Here is a 16,807-nt window from a genome sequence, read left to right on the forward strand (position 1 = left end):
AGAGCCGCACCACCTCAACAAAGAAGGCCCTGAGTTCAAACCCTAGGACTGTCAATTTCCCCTCTCACACACAAAAAACAAAAGACCAGCAGATTCAACAAAGATGCCTTACATTTGAATAAGGACATATCTGTAAGGACGATTTTTATTAATGTAGAGTGGAAAATATTGATACTATGTCTAATTAAACCCTTTTAATAATATGAACAAAAAAGGCCATGGTTGCGTGTGGAATGTGGAGGACAGAAAAGGAGGAGGCCATAGGCTGATAGGTGTATTGATCATCTTGTGTTTCTTGGGGTGGTGTGGGTTCACAGGCATTTATTTGAAATTTTAATTAAAAGATTGGCCCACACAAAAATTGTGTATGTATGCATGCATGTGCACACAGGTGTGTCTTCAGCTTTTTTTTTTTATAGCCCAGTGTTCAGAGAATACCATCTTCCTGAAAAGCAGAAGAGACCTAGAAGAGCTATGCTCAGAGAATAAAGAGAAACTGAATATAGCCTATGCTGTGAATGTTTAAGAGAGATGTATGTCATAATTGCCACCTGAAGGCACTATGAAATTAAGAACAAATAGCTCTTCGATGATAAATGAACCCTATTCGGTTGTCATTGGTTATCTCAAATCCAGACCAGAGTATAGATGGAAGCTACATGCCTCTCAGTAAAACCCAAAAGTGTTCTTAATGTAGTAGTAGTGGGTGTGTTGCTCTTTTTTTTTTTGGTTGATCATGGGGCCTGAACTCTTGGGTGGGCCTGGGTGCTGTCCCTCAGCTCTTCAGCTCAAGGCTAGTGCTCCACCACTTGAGCCACAGAGCCACTTCTGGCATTTTTTTCTGCTTATGTGGTGCTGAGGAATCATTGAACCCAGGGCCTCATGCATGCCAGGCAAGTATTCTACAGCCCTGTTGCTTCTTCTTGACAACTGAAAAACAAGGGTTCTTTCATTCAAATACACAATTAAGTAGTGTTGGGCACTGCAGCTGAAACTGGCTTGGCGGGACTACAAGGTAACATGGCTTCTGCCCTTGGAAAAGTTACAAGGCAGTGAGGAAGGAGTGAAAAGGAAGTAGAATTCAACAAAAGGTTTGCAGAAAACAAACATTTTGTGTTGTAGGAGATAGTGTGTGTGCAGCAGTAGTCAGAGGAAAATTACATGTTCAGTCTACATGTCTTCCTTGTGCCTTTTTGAACATTTACCCTTTTCACGTATATATAGACCTTATATAATAATTTTAGGGAGCTTGACTTGGGGTGTAGCTCAGTGGTAGAACATGTTCCATGGGTCAGCCTGAATTCAATTTTTAAGCCCTTAAAGTCAAGAGTTTCATTTCAAAGTTGAAATTAAAATCTTGAGTAAGGGGCTGGGAATGTGGCTTAGTGGCAGAGTGCATGCCTAGCATGTATGAAGCCCTGGGTTCGATTTCTCAGTACCACATACACAGAAAAAGCCAGAAATGGTGCTCTGGCTCAAGTGGTAGAGTGCTACCAGGCAGGTTCAGGGACAGTGCCCAGGCACTGAGTCCACGCCCAGGATTAGCTAAAAAAAAGGTTTGTTTTTTGTTTTCCCCCAAGCTTGAATGATAATAACTTCTCTTTATTTAGTGACTGCCATTACAAAACACATTAATAACAAAAAACTGTTTTCTTGATGTCAGAAGATGTACTCTCTCAAAATATTAAGTAAAATGATGTACACTATCAGTATTTTTTTTTTTAATTTGCCAGTCCTCGGGTTGGTTTGAATTCAGGGGCTAGAAGCTGTCCCTGAGTTGCTTTGTTTGCTTAAGGCTAGCACTCTACCACTTGAACCACAGTGCTACTTCTAGCTTTTTCTAGTTTCTCTGAAATAAGAGTCTCGTGGACTTTCTTGCCCTGGCTGGCTTTGAACCACAATCTTCAAACGTGGACTTTCTTGCCCTGGCTGGCTTTGAACCACAATCTTCAAATCTCAGCCTCTTGAGTAGTTAGGCTTACAGGTGTGTACCACTAGCACTGGGTTCAGTTTTAAAATTTGAAGTTAGTCAGGTGCCACTGGCTCATGCCTGTAATCCTAGCTACTCAGGAGGCTGAGATCTGAGGATTAAGGTTCAAAGCTAGCCTGGGCAGGAAAGTCCATGAGACTCTTATCTCCAATTAATCACCAGAAAACCAGAAGTTGTGGTCTGGCTCCAGTGGTAGAAAGCTCACCTTGATCTGAAGAGCTCAGGGACAGCACCAGGCCCAGAGTTCAAACCCCATGACTAACCGAAGGAAAAAAAAAATTGAAGTGTCTTTAGCATTCTGATCTTATAAACAATATTATTGATGTAGACTATCACTGTCAGCTAGCCTCTTTATAGTAGATACTGCCATAAAAAAATGTAGAATCCCAATAAATATGGAAGTCCACAGTAAAAATATTTACATTGGCATACTTATTATGCTTCCTCTTATTTTGTAAAAGGACTTCAGTCCATTTAAAACAAAATCAAGGTAGCAGCAGTTTAATATATCATAAAAAGAAGAAGGAATCAGGATGGAAAAAAAGACTAACATAAAAGAAATTAAGTGCTTATATACCATTCTAAAGAGAATAAATGAAGGCTACAGTTCGATTGTAAAGACTATCATGGACATCATGGAAACCTGGTTAACTTTTTTTGTTTATTGTTTTTTGCTAGTCCTAGGGCTGGAACTCAGGGCCAGGGTACTGTCCCTGAGCTTCTTTTTGCTTAAAGTTAGCGATCTACCACAGTGCCACTTCCAACTATTTCCATTTATGTGGTACCGAGGAAGCAAACACAGAGAACGCTAGGCAAGCAATCTACCACTAAGCTACATTCCCAGCTTGGCCCCCCTGCCCTCCTGCCCCAGCCCCTTGTTAACTTTATAGCTCACCATTTCAGGGAGATGGAAACAACCCAACTATTCAAAAGGAATAGGAGATTATTCTTACTATGAGAATTTCTGCTTAAATTCTTCATAAGTATCAACTACCCCAAGGATTTATTTTTTCATAAAATGAGTCCTATAATTCAAAGAAAAACAAACCCTCAAATATTTAGTAAGCAATTTATTGGAGAAGAATAAAAATCTTTTCATCATAAATATTGAGCCTAATCAGTTTTTTAAAAAAGCCATTTTTTACCCATTGATGAGTTTTGTTTTTACTATTTCTTGTTTAATACTCTGTTGGGTGTTAAGTGGCTCACTCCTGTAATCCTAGCTATATAGGAGAAGGAGGTCTGAGGATTGCCTTTTGAAGCCAGCCTGGGCAGAAAAGTAAGAATCTAATCTCCAATTACTCACCCACCAAAAAGCCAGAAGCGGAGCTGGCTCAAGTGGTAGAGGGTTAATATTGAGCAAAAGAAGCTCATGGACAGTGTCCAGGTCCTAAATTCAATCCCTGGAACTGGCAAACACACACACACACACACACACACACACCCCAAAAACAAAACAAAACAAAACTCTCTGTTGATCTGTGGTAGATGTGGGGGGCAATAAACTTTGATTTAGTGAATCCCTGTCTAGAAATGTAAGGAAATTGTGTTTGAAAGTATTTATCTACAGTATCACTCATGAAAAATTAAAAATAATCTAGTGTTCAATAACACATTTGATAAATGATTACTAAAATTTGTGCTAAAGATTAATTTTTTTAATGCTCAAAAAAGAAAACTACTTCTTAGAAAGTGTATATGCTTATAATATGTTCATTGTGCATTTCAAAAGCAAGTTAGCAACTGGAAGTGGTAGCTTATGCCTGTAATTCCAGCACATACAAGGCAGGAAGAGTGCCAGTTGGAAGCCTGTCTGGGCTTATGGGGGGTAAGAGGAGAAAAAAAAAAGGGGAGGGGAGGAGGGAGGAGAAAGAAAGGGAGGGAGAGGAAGATACAGAAGGAAAGGGAGAAAGACAGAGACAGAGATAGAAACAGAGAGACAAAGACACAGAGACAGAGACAGAGAAGAAAAGGAAAGGGAGATGGAGCCAGAGAGGGAGGAGGAAGGAGATGGAGGGAGAGGGAAGATAAAGGAAAGCTAGCAGTGTATGTATCATATCTATTACATATGAACGCATGTATGACATGTGAAAGGATTCCCGTAAACATGTCAGATGTTAATAGTAGTTACCTCTTTGAAGTGAGATTATGGGTCATTTTTAGTCTTGACTTTTTCCATATTTTCTACATTTAATAGGTACTTTGAAATTAGAATAAAACACTAATTGTAGGTAATTAAGTTATTGTAATTTCCTCCCAGTAGAGGTATAGCTTATGGAGGAGGAAAAAAAATCCAGAAAATTTTATATCTTGAAAATTTTATTGAGAAATCAGTGTTCATTGTACTCCTTCCCCTTTAAAAAAATAACATGAAACCTAACACATTTATGGAAACCTACTTAGGGGCTTCTAAAACTGAAATTATTTCTTTTCATGCAGGAAAGAGAACCTTTGCCTTACAGGAAAAGAAAACTCATGTGTGTGGTATTTAAAAATAGCCTCAGGCTGGCCTGGTGGCTCTTACCTGCAATCTTAGCTACTCAGAAGGCTGAGATCTGAGGATAGCTATTCAAGTCAGCCCAGGCAGGAAAGTGAGACTCTTACGTCCAATTAATCACCAAAAGGTTGGAAGTGGAGTTGTAGCTCAAATGGTAGAGTGCTAGCTCTGAGCAAAGAAGCTCAGATACAGCGCCCAGGCCCTGAGTTCAGGCCCCAGGACCTGCACGAAGTAATAGCAACCTATCAGCACTGTTTGTTTGCTGTCCTGGGGCTTGAACTCGGGGCCTGGGCAATGTCCTTGAGCCTCTGTGCTCAAGGTGCTCTACCACTTGAGCCAGAGCGGCGTAGTTTATTGGAGGTAAGAGTCGCTCAGACTTGTCAGATCTCAGCCTCCAGCGTAGTTAGGGTGACAGGCGTGAGCCCCCAGCCACCCGCACCCCGCGCCCCGGCTTCGGTACAATTTATAATTCAGACATGCAGACTTGGGTTACTGCTCCCTAAACGCATCCCACACGCAGCAGTCAGGACAGCTGAATTTCAGCACCGTACGTGTACGGTTTGCCCGGCGCCGCCTGCCCTGGGTGGCACTTGGGTGTGGACTGTCCACTTAGCAGAATCATTTCCTGCTGTTTTCAGTCTTCGGGTGTTATTAAAATAGGCAACCTCTCTGGACTTCCAGGCTCAGAGAGCCAACTGCTTGGAGCAAAAGCGAAGGAAAACTGGAAAATTCTGGGTCCGACTAAAATACGGATTCTCCCGCCACTCGCCTTTTAAAACTCCCAGGGAGTGTCGAGCGGTTGGAGAGAGGCGACGGAGTGGGGTGGAGCTCGGGGTGGAGCGGGCTTGGGTGGGAGGAGTGTGAAGGGTGGGGGGGTAATGGAGTGGGTGGCTGCTGCGCATGCGCGATCTGGAGCCGTGCCCCCGCCTGGGGGGGGGTCACCGTGGGGAGGGGGGGGAAGAGACCCTCGGGGTCGCGTTCGGTGCCCCTTAAAGACCTTACAACGACAAGGCAGTTCTGGGGACCAAAGAGCCCGATCCTCGATCTTTCCCGATGACTGAGCACCGCGATCGGCTTAAGAAGCCGTCAGCAAGCTGAGGACGATTAACACTCCAATCTGACAAACAGACTCAGCCTCCCAGGCAAAGATCATCTTCCCTTCCTTCCAAAAGGCCCGCGGTGGGCCGTGTGAGCACCCCGTGTGCCTGTGGAGGAGAAACTTGTGCGAGGCCCGGGCCCGAGGCTTCCTAAGACACCGTGTCTACTTTGATGCACCCACTTTCTCCTCTAGTTGTTTTCTGGTTCTCTTCGCCGAGGCGCGTCTTTCCGATCCGCAGGTGGCGGCGGTGCCCGTGTTTCCCCGCCGCCCGCCGCCCTGACGTGCGCTTCCGCGTCACAGACAAGGCTCCCGCCCGCTATCTATGTTAGGGGAAAAATCTCCACCGTTCCGCAGGGTGTCAGGATGGCCGAGTGGTCTAAGGCGCCAGACTCAAGCTCAGCTTCCCTGCTTTGGGGATTCTGGTCTCCGAATGGAGGCGTGGGTTCGAATCCCACTTCTGACACAAACTTTTTTCTTTCTCTACCTTCCGTTTTTGAACATTGATTTGAGCCGTGTACATAACCAAGCGTTCCACTGCATCTATACAACCTTATATACCTGCGTGGCTTTTCTTTTTTATGTTTTTCAGAGACTCATAGGAACTGAAAGGCTAGAAGCGAAAGTACCGAGATCTGCTTAAAAAAACGCGAGATCCGGGGGGCAAAGAGGCTGAGGTTTACTGCAGGGGGATCTGATCTGGAGCAGGAAGGATGAGGTGTGAGAATCCGGGAACGCTGGGCTGCAGGGTTCTCCGCCCGGAGACTGGCCGGGATTCCCTCCTGCTTTTCCCCAGATGCCCGTTCTTCCCTGAAGACGTCCTAAGCGCTTTGCTACCCATGCACCTCACCACTCTGGCTGACGGTCTGTCGGTCGTGCCATCCCTAGAGAAAAATTAAACCGGCCCTGTGCTCTTCTGTTCCTATACCAATCACGCCCGTTCCCACTCGCGCTGCATCTGCTGATAGTCCGGGTTCTTCAGTCGGAAGTGAGCACTGTCTGGAGCTGTGGCTGTGGCTCAGGGATTGAGTGCTTCTTTCCCCTCCCTCCAAAAAAAAGGGGGGGGCAAACAAACTTTTGAATGAAGTATTAATCATAGAATGGCAGAAGGTTTGTAAAGTTTTCTTGAAGGCGTGTGACTTTACGTTACCTGATTTAAGCTCTGGGTTCTGTGGATCAAAATGAGTTTTTGTTGTTGTTTTTCAAAATAGTGTTTAAATATTTATAAGATTATTTCTTTGTTGCTTTGTATGTCCCTCCCCCACGGTATAACTCCTGTTTTCACTGTATTTGATATTGGTATAATTTTGGGGAGGGGAAGGGAAAAAAACAAACGATTTAAATAGGGATACAGGTGGACCCATTGCAACAATGAGATGTACAAGTCGTTATGTCGAAAAATGAACTTCACAACTTTGGTGAGGAGGCGGGGAGAGATGGGAAGGGATGGGAAGGGGAAACAAAGGAGGAGGCAACAATGCTTGATAAGAAATGTACTCATTACCTTGCTCGTGTAATTGTAACCCCTCCGTACGGTATTTTCACAATAAAAAAAAATAGAGTGTTTTAAGAGCCACCTTTAATATATAATTTGGTTCAAAGGTGCCTCTAAAAGGAATCGAGTATGTAATTGCCAATGATAGGCAGATGGTGAGACAACTTGCAATAAAAAATGAATGCAACGGAGCAGTGCTAGCAATGAATCACAGGAAAACTTGTGGGGGTACAAATATCAGCAGGAAGGCCAGCAGAGCGGGTGACTGTGGTCCAATTACTTTATATTTATATGTGATAGAGGAACAGAACCTATTGAAATTGTTTTAGAAGAAGAGAAGATGAGGGAGAGTGGAGAGGATGAATTTGATCCGGAAACTTTCCACAAATACTTGGAAATGACTCAATGAAACAATTAATATATGCTAATCAGCTTGTTATTCAGCTCACGCTGGCTGGCAGCTAAGCGGTCAGAGGTCAAAGGACCTCATCAAATGGGGAATGTTGATGGGGACTTTGTAGTGTCTGGAGGAGAGAGTAGCATATAACGATAGACATGAAAGTATCAACTAACAGAGCCAACAACACTCTGTCACCTCTTACAGATTCCTTCTGGTTACACCTCTTAATATATAGGGATTACATTTTCACAGGAGTTTTGATAAGGCCCCATTATCTAATTGTTTATTGGTTCCAACACGTACAAAAGGGCAGGAAGAATTTCTTAATGAGACAGTACCCCAGAAGAAGTGAGGGAAGCTTCCCAGAACTATCCCAGTGACGTACTTCCCAGGGAATGGGAACAAGAAAGAATATTTCCTGAGAAAGTTGTAGGCAATAAGAATGCCTTGATTTTAAAAGTGTGTCTGCTGCTATGTTCTGACCATTCTCAGAACTCTGTTTTTCCCTTTGATCAGTAGAACTACTACATGCACCAAACAATATAGTGAGATTATATATTAAAATGTCCCTATGAGTCCAGATTTGGGTAATCATTAATCCTACTTTGGTGATGTTATTGACTTTGTAGTCCTCTACTCTTTTTTTAATGTTTTATTTTTTGCTATATTGAGTCTCAATTCCTCATATATGCTAAGCATTACTAGGAATGAAGTTTTAATACGTTACAATATGCATGAATCTTAAAAAATGTTTTCCTGAGATAGACACAAAAGGACAAATATTGTATAATTCCTCTTATATAAAACATCAAGAATAGACAATTTTATAAAGATGGAAAGTAGATGAGTGGTAGGTGAACAGGGGCTGAAGGAATTAGAAGTAATTGCTTGGCTAGATTGTTGTGATAGTTGCTCAAGTCTGTGAGTAATTAATGCCATTGAATATGTGTGTGTGTATATATATATATTTTTTTCTCAAGTACTTGGGTTTGAACTCAGATCTTTACCTTTACCCAGCTGGCACACTACCATGGAAACTGCAGACCAATTTTCTTTTTTTATATATTTATTTATTTTTATTATAGAGGTATTGTACAGAAGAGTAATGATTCAGACCAGTTTCTTGCTGGTCATTTTGGAGATGGACTTTCTCACTCAGACTTTCCCTCCAAATCTGTAGCTTAGATTACAGTTATGAGCCACGAAGCCCAGCTAATACTATTTTTACATTTAAATTATTAAATTGGCAATTTTATGTTATATATGTGTATATATACACACATGAAACTCTACCATGCTCATAGGCAAAAATCTATTGGTTGATTAACTGACTGTCGTTCTGGGATCAAACCAATGTTCTATCATTGAACTACACCCACAGCTCCACAAACCCTTGATTTAAACATTGAACCTGTGCCCCCTAAAATAATATATCTTGGCTTACTTTTCTTTTTCTTTCTTTCTTTTTTTTTTCAGGTAAGGGGTAGGTTTATTCAGTAGACCTGCTGGGACCAGGCCAGGTTGGCACTCTGCGCGGCTGGGAAAGGCCTGGGAAAGAGAGCTGGGAAAGAGAGAGAGCTGAGAAAAAGCTAGAAAAGAGCTAGAAAAGAGAAGAGAGAACTGGGAAAGAGAGGTGGGAAAGAGAGAGCTGGGAAAGAGATAGCTGGGAAAGAGAGTTGGCTTACTTTTCTGATTTACCAATTATTAACTGTGTAGCTTTGTACAAAATAAATAAATTTAAAAAGTGTACCTTCCTAAGCCTCAGTTTCTCCTCTCTAAAATAGGAACATTAACAAATGTCTTGTAGTATTATGTGGAAACATGCATTTAATGTGTGTATTCAATGAACACTAACCTCTGCTGGTGTCAAGTTTGGGAATGACTGGCTTTTAGGTTTTAGGTATCAAACCCAGGGCCTCAGAGAGGGACATTATCAATGAACTACACTTGGAGCTGGTGGTCTTTATTATTATTATTCTCAGCCTCTTGCTTATTTCTTTTCATAGGTCTTGAAGCAAATTTTAATACTTGAAATCTTTTTTTCTTCCCAGTATTAATCAGATTTTATCAAAGTAGTAGAAAGGAAATTTCCTGTGGACAGGCCCTTTTTTTTTTCTTGTTCACTTGCAAAGCACTTGCCACCCAACAGGAATTTCCTATGTATTGGTTAATAATTGTTATTACTCTTTTTTGTGAACCAGCAGTCAGGTGAGAATAACCAGAAGGACAAGGAAAATGTTGTAAGTGAAAATTTAAGTATCGTCCAAATTGCTTCAGATCCAAATGGTGATATGCAAAAAGCTCCCGACCACGAAGGGACTCGAACCCTCAATCTTCTGATCCGGAATCAGACGCCTTATCCATTAGGCCACGCGGCCAAGCGATGAGGAAGTTAGATCACGTAAGACCCAAACAAATGTAACAAAGGTGGGGGAGGGGCCTTTCCAACGCTGATTGTGAAGATCTGGCTTGATTTAAAAAACAAAACAACTGACTTTAATTAAATTTTACTTAAAGTTAACCATTTAAAGAACCATCTAAAACAGGTTTCAGGAACTATTACAGTATCATTACTTAGATAATTGTTTAAATGTGAACCTGATGAAGTCTTGGACTAAGGAATGACTTGAGAGAGAGGGTCAGAAGAAAGATTCTCAGGTCAAAGATCAAGTTGCCATTGTCACACAACCGTTCAGAAAAGGAGACAGAGGAAAAGGAAAATCATCCTGATATTTGGAGGGTAGGATTCCTAAAAGAAATATAACCTGGAAACTTCAGAGATGGTTTGGCTGGAAAACGCAAGATTAACCCCAGACTGGAAAATAAATAAGTTATAATATTATAATAAAGAGCGAATGGCGAATGGCTCTTTTTTAGATATTTTCATGGAGCTTGAATTACTTCTGTGCTTGGCTTGGCAACTTCTCATGTTTGATTTGCTCTTGACAAGAAGATGTCCACTGATGCACTATGGTTTAATCCACAGAGCAATAGTTTTGTGGGGTGGAATCCTGTGGTCATCAAATATGGATAGCTTAGAAAGATGTAACATATCCAGCCCTAGAAGTAAAGCCATGATACCACCATTTACATAGTCTTGGTTTCTTTCTTTTTTTTTTTTTTTGCATGTTTTTATTGTGAAAATACCTTACAGAGAGGTTACAATCACATGAGCAAGATAATGAATACATTTCTTTTTTTTTTGCTTTATCTTTTTTTTAAATTTTATTTTATTTTATTTGTGAACATACTGTACAGAGGGGTTAAAATTACATGGGCAGGATAATGCGTACATTTCTTACCAAGAATTGCAGCCTCCTCCTTTGTTTACCCTTCACATCCCTTCCCAGCCTCCCCCCCCCCAGTCTTGGTTTCTTGATAACCTCAAGCTATTTAAAACAAAATGAAATCAGAGCCAAATTTCTTTCCTACCTACACTTTTACCCACAGACTTTTCCTCATCGCCTTCCATTTTGTTTTTCTCCCAGTAGTTTCTCCTGTAGTATTTTTGCAGGCAAAGATGAACTTCATTATCTCTGAACCTTTCTGTCAACATTTTAAATGTGTCTACTATGGATTTTAACTTCTCACTGAAGGCTAAACCCTAAAATTATTAATCAAGGAGAGACCACAGAGTGGGAGTAGGGGATATCTCAGTGTAAGCACAAAATATGAAATAATAACCTGTGTTTCCCTGCCACTCAGAGATCTATAAATTCCTAAGCACATAAAGAGGAAAAAACATCCCAATTCATTTTAGAAAAACATCTTAACCTTGATTCTAAAAGCTGCATTAGAATGAATGCAGCAAATAATTGAGACCAGGCAAGTATTTGTAGCTTTTCACCTGAAAGGGGACAACATCAATTTGTGTGCTTGTAGATGGGGATAGTAATTTGTGCCTCAGAGTACAAAGTCTGCTTAAGATGCTTAAACTTAGAAAATCTGGGGATAATGTTTTCCATTGGTATTTCATCAGCCAGTTGCTCAAGATTCTGACACACCAACACTCTGTGACAGGCAAGACCATAAGGACCATTACCTTCTGCTTCCATACTTTAGAACATGGGACTTTCCTTAACCTCCAGTACTTGGAGGAAACCCAGGGGCCATGGGGATCCAGGACATTCTGACTGGAAACATCTAGAGATCATTGGGAGATTTTTCAGGCTCATTTGTTTCTAAGCTCACATGATAAAATTCACTAACACAAGATTCCCAGGCCTTCTTTTGGAGAGGTTGTAAATGCTCAGTCTCCAGGATGATACCAGGAAAAAACTGTTTTAATTATGTTTCTTAGGTAATTTATCCACTGAGTTGGCCACTATACCACAGTTGGATGAGCGGTCGGAAATGCTCGGTGTTTGCATCGAGTGTGGGTAGTGGGGTGTCAAGGACCCCTGGAATCAGCACAGAGCTTTGTAACGATAATCATAGTTGCAGATGAAGCCTTTAAAAAGAAAAGGAAAAGCTTTCCTTTGGCGTAACTTCCGATGCCGCGAAGGCTTCCTCCGGAAGGGGGCTCCATAACCGCGGGTGCGGCCGTGCGCCTTTCTTTCCCGCGCGCGTCTCGGTGGCTCTCAGCACCCGAGCCTCGGAGCCCGGGGAGACGCACTCAGTCCACGCGGGTTCTCGAACCCGAGATGCAGCGTGGGAACTCTCAGGAGCCGTCACTGCGGGCGGGCGGGCGGCAGCCGATCTTCAGTCCGTCTCCACCCCCCACGCATCTTCCCCCTCTTAATGTATCCAATCCCCACGGCAGCGTTTAAATACTTTTTTGCTTATTATTATTGTTATTATTATTCCTCTTCCCCCCCATTTAAAAAGCAGAGATCACCATCTCAGCCCTCTCCCAGGGGTGACCAAGCCAGACAATCTCTTATCCCCTTACCCCGAAAGCAGCCATCCAGACAGGCTGAGGCCCTGGGGGATCCCGGATCTAGAACAGAGACTTTCGGTACGAGGCAGTATTTTGTTACACAAGACTCAAAGATTGAATTTGGCATCGTGGAGTGTAGCCTGCCTATTGGTTGTAACAGGTCATAGAAGAATTTGGAGGCAAGTTGTGTTGTGAGGGGGTGTAGCTCAGTGGTAGAGCGCGTGCTTAGCATGCACGAGGCCCCGGGTTCAATCCCCGGCACCTCCACTTTTCTCAACGTTTGCAGACAAATCCAGGGCTGTTTCTCTCTGGTTTGTCGATATTTTTTCCCCCGTCCTGGATCAGTTCCAGTTCACCTGGAAGTCAAAGAAAACAGAAACAATCCAGTATCTTTTGCTTTTAGTACAGATGCGTTTGTGCTCTAGGGGCTTGGCACTCCCTGGGGGGAGGGAGGGGAACTGTGATCACTGGCAGGAAACAGACGAACCCGGACTGGAAGCCAGGATTTGTTCGGGATTCAAGACTTCCCCCCCCCCCACCTACCCGCCGCCCCGCCCCTGCCCCTCTCCCCCAAACAAGCAATGCACCCGATTAACAAACCCAATCACATTCGTTATCCTTACCACCATTATGAAAGAACAAGAAATATGGCTTGCAAGATCCATAGGAAATTCTGTTAACAGCCCTTAGTTTGTGGAGCAGCTCCTGAGGACAGGAAAACTGATCCCCCACTTCCCTCCTAACATTCTCCACCTCGTTTCCCCTCTCTTCCCTCCCTCCCCCACCCCATTTTGGCACTCTACGTGCATTTTCCTTTTTCACTCGGTGTTACTGTTCCTGATTCTACTCAGAGTAAATTTTAGTGTCATGTAAGGTTCAGATCTAAATAGAAACCTGTGACAGTGTTCATTAACTTCAGGCCTTTGGTCCTGCCTCATTGGGAGAAGCAAGCACTTGGTTCAGATCGTTTTAAAAGAGGAGACAAGGTGGGTGGGACTGTTGGAGATGGTGACACTGATCGAGATGCCTTTGTTATATGGGACCTATTTTGTGCAATTGCATAAAGAAAATTAAAAAAATTTTGAAGACAGGAGGGGAATGTAAAAAAAAAAACACCTAATAATACACACTTCGATTCTCACCTCTTTCCTGATCCAAGGGCCCCAGACACACATGTGATCCTTTAACACATATTTCCTATGCATAACCCTGGTAAGAGCCCATTACTGGGCCACCTGTCAAGCCTAAGGACGCAAACTCTAGCGTTCTGGATTCTTAAGAAGGACGGTCGAATCAGAACAGGCCTTGGGGAAGGCAGTTCACAACTGTTCTGGCAGATAATACTGGGAGCTTGGATAAACGGTGTGGACTTAATGCCCATAGAGACATGTATAAAAGTCAAGGAGACCCAGGGCTAACTATGCAAAAGGATGCAATGGAAGAGGAGAGGAAGAGTGATAGCAGGGCAGTGAGGGTAATTGGGATACATTGTATACATGTCACCATGAAACCTCCTATTGTAAAATGAATGCATGCTAATTAAAATGAACATTGGTTTTGTCTTTTACCTTTTCTGCATCTCTGGAGACAATCATGGACAGGTTTTCTGTTTGTTTGTTTTTTTTGGCCTGGATGCTGTTCCTGAGCTCTTTTGCTCAGCTCCACTTCCAGCTTTGTTTGATATATGTATGCACTTACTTATTTATTTGGTGTTTAACTGGAGATATATAGTTCACAGACTTTCTTGTACTGGCTGGCTTCAAACTGTGAGCTTCCTGTCTGAAACTCCTGAATAGCTTCCATTACCAGCACCCGGGCCCAGGGACAGTTTTACTGTATTTGTCAAGGTGATGGACCGTGTTAATGTCTTTCCTAACCGTGAATGATCTTTGCAATTTTGGAATAAACCCCACCAGGATGTCCTGGTTATTATTTTTAATGTGTGATTGAATTCCATTTTCTATTTCCTTTAAGCTCTAGGCATTCAATGTCTTATGTGAAATGAACCTGTAGTTTTCCATTTCATCATTTGAGCAAACAGAAAAGTTGTGATAAACACTAAATGCATTTTATAAAATAAATTGAAATTTACTTTATAAACAGCATCTGTTTTTGTCCTCTCTCCTCATCTGGGAGCTAATATCTCCATACCTGTCTCCCTCTCATCCTACGTTAGACTTTGTGACTCTTTACGAAGCGGGGTAACAGAGGGGAGAGTGCGGACTGTGTTTGCATTGAGTGCAGAGTGACCGAGTGGGAAGACCCCTGTAGTACGAATGGAGGGCCTTTCCATCTAGAAGTTCAGTGTGATTTGGTTCTCTGCGAGGCGGGTCCCCGGATCCAGCTTGCGATGGAAAAAAAACAAAAAAAAAAAAACACAAAAAACAGCAAAATGAAATCACTCAAAAAAAGCAGTTTTCTGCTTTGAATGTATTCCCGAGAGCACGGCTGTGTCAGGGGGGTGTAGCTCAGTGGTAGAGCGCGTGCTTAGCATGCACGAGGCCCCGGGTTCAATCCCCGGCACCTCCAATGTTTTCCTGCCATCCGTGGTGTCCCCCGCCCGCTGCCCTTTCACTGCGTTATTCTTTCCCCTGCGCTCACACAGATCCATCCATTTCCCAACCTCTGCCCCGCTTTTACTCGCGCTCGGGCATCACGCAGCGCAGCTGCGTTCGCAAAGACCGAGCCAGAACACAAAGGCAAAGCCCCAACCGCAACGAGGCTCCAACTGGACAAGCAGGTTCGTCTCCGGTGGCATTAGGTTAAAAAAAAAGCTGCAAAGAAAAGATACGGATGGGAAGATTGAGCCCGAGGAACAGCCCAAGCTCTCAAACATGTCTCTTAGTCCCTTTGTCTTTCTGGGCCCTGGCTGTCCGCGATCACTCTGTGCAAGGCTGCGCAAGTCGAAGAAACGTGGACCCTTGCAGGGCGGGAAGACCAGCAGGTGATTCTCCTCCAGGAAGGTTAGGGGCAGCGCGCTTCTGCGCCGGAATGGCTCCGTCGGGACGCGCCTGGAGCTGGAGGCCATCAAAGCCCACAGCTCCACGTCCAGCGTGGTTCTGGACCGAGAATTTCTGACTTTCCTACACGATTCACAGGCTTAATTTTATCTAAGACAGCTGCGCCCTCTATAGGAAAGGGATATTTCAGATGCTTGATCTGGGAGCTTGTTCAAAGGGCCAGCTCAGCTCCAAGTTAGCTCTCCAGAGTGCCCAGCACCTTTTATTTGGGTTGCCACGTGAGTCCTCCATGCCAGAAAATTTAAGAAGCGCTAGCTTGAATGCCATGACTTAAAGGGATGGATCATATCTGTGGCTGTGTCTAATCTTATAAAGAAAAAAATTGTGCAAATGAGTTTGTGTTGCTGAATTTTTTTTTAATTTCCGGAATCACTATATATGAATGGAGATGAAATAAAGTATTTGTTTTCTTTTAGATTTTTTTAAATTTTATTTTATTTTATTTGTGAACAAACTGTACAGAGGGGTTACAATTGCATGGGCAGGATAATGCGTACATTTCTTACCAAGCATTGCAGCCTCCTCCTTTGTTTACCCTTCCCATTAGATTTTTTTTTTTTAAATAAATCTTGTACTCACTTCTAATGTGAACTGGGAAGTTAGGTGTCTTTGTACTTTGCCTCATTGTAAATAGGAAAAGTTGTCAGAACTCAGAGCTGCCTTCCCACCAGCCCCCACCGACTCTTAAGGACTTGTTTGTATTAACAAAAGGTCTTTAAACAGTGGTAGATTTTTACTTTCTGTGTCTTCTATGTAAGTTTGAAGGCCAGGGCAATAAACCTTGGATTCTAAGAGTCATGGAAAACATGTACTTGTTTGTGTATCACAACCATCAGTAAATAAGTTCTTGATCTCAAATTAGTCTTATTGTACTTTTTCTATGTAGTCACAGTAGTGGGCAGATAGTAGGGAAATGAGGGAACTTGACTTGGCAGTTTTGGAAGGGATCTGCACATGCCAAAGCTGCCATTCTATGGTTTTAAGAATGTGTATAAGATGTAACCCAGATACATGAAGTCTTAAGTAGGAGTATTTTTGCACAAAGATCAGGCTAAGGACAAATATTTTCCACTGAGTAGGTGCCTCAGTTTGGTTAAAAGTGGTCCAGAGTTTTTGTACCTCTAGGGAAAAGTCCTAACTGCAAACTAACCACTAACTACTCACAAGGAGGAATGATTGTGCTTTTAATTTTGTTTTGTTTTTCCTTAGTAGTAGGGATTGAACCCAGACTTTGGGGCATAATACCATCCAGCTGTGAAACCTCTCCAGAGGGTTTTTGTTTTTTTAAGAGTTTTTTTTTTTCAAATGGGAGAGGCATATAAAGCAATAAGTTTCTAAGAGTCAAACACAGCCAGTTATAATCAGAAAATTCTCAAGAGGATGGTGTATGTGAAATGCTAAAGCACAGACTAGAAGCATGCTCCAGGTTA

At 42.7% G+C, this 16,807-nt stretch overlaps 4 non-coding genes across 4 annotated transcripts; 3 read left to right on the forward strand and 1 right to left on the reverse strand.

Moving 5' to 3' along the window:
- Positions 1 to 5,943: 5,943 nt before the first annotated feature.
- On the forward strand, positions 5,944 to 6,049 carry Trnal-caa. Its single transcript has 2 exons — positions 5,944 to 5,981; positions 6,004 to 6,049. It is a non-coding gene; the product is annotated as a tRNA-Leu (tRNA).
- Positions 6,050 to 9,783: 3,734 nt separating this feature from the next.
- Trnar-ccg lies at positions 9,784 to 9,856 on the reverse strand. Its single transcript has one exon. It is a non-coding gene; the product is annotated as a tRNA-Arg (tRNA).
- A 2,696-nt stretch (positions 9,857 to 12,552) lies between these two features.
- On the forward strand, positions 12,553 to 12,624 carry Trnaa-agc. Its single transcript has one exon. It is a non-coding gene; the product is annotated as a tRNA-Ala (tRNA).
- A 2,190-nt stretch (positions 12,625 to 14,814) lies between these two features.
- Trnaa-agc lies at positions 14,815 to 14,886 on the forward strand. Its single transcript has one exon. It is a non-coding gene; the product is annotated as a tRNA-Ala (tRNA).
- Positions 14,887 to 16,807: the final 1,921 nt, after the last annotated feature.

This window comes from Dipodomys ordii, unplaced genomic scaffold (assembly GCF_000151885.1).
Source record: "Dipodomys ordii isolate 6190 unplaced genomic scaffold, Dord_2.0 Scaffold138, whole genome shotgun sequence".
Lineage (NCBI taxonomy): Eukaryota > Metazoa > Chordata > Mammalia > Rodentia > Heteromyidae > Dipodomys > Dipodomys ordii.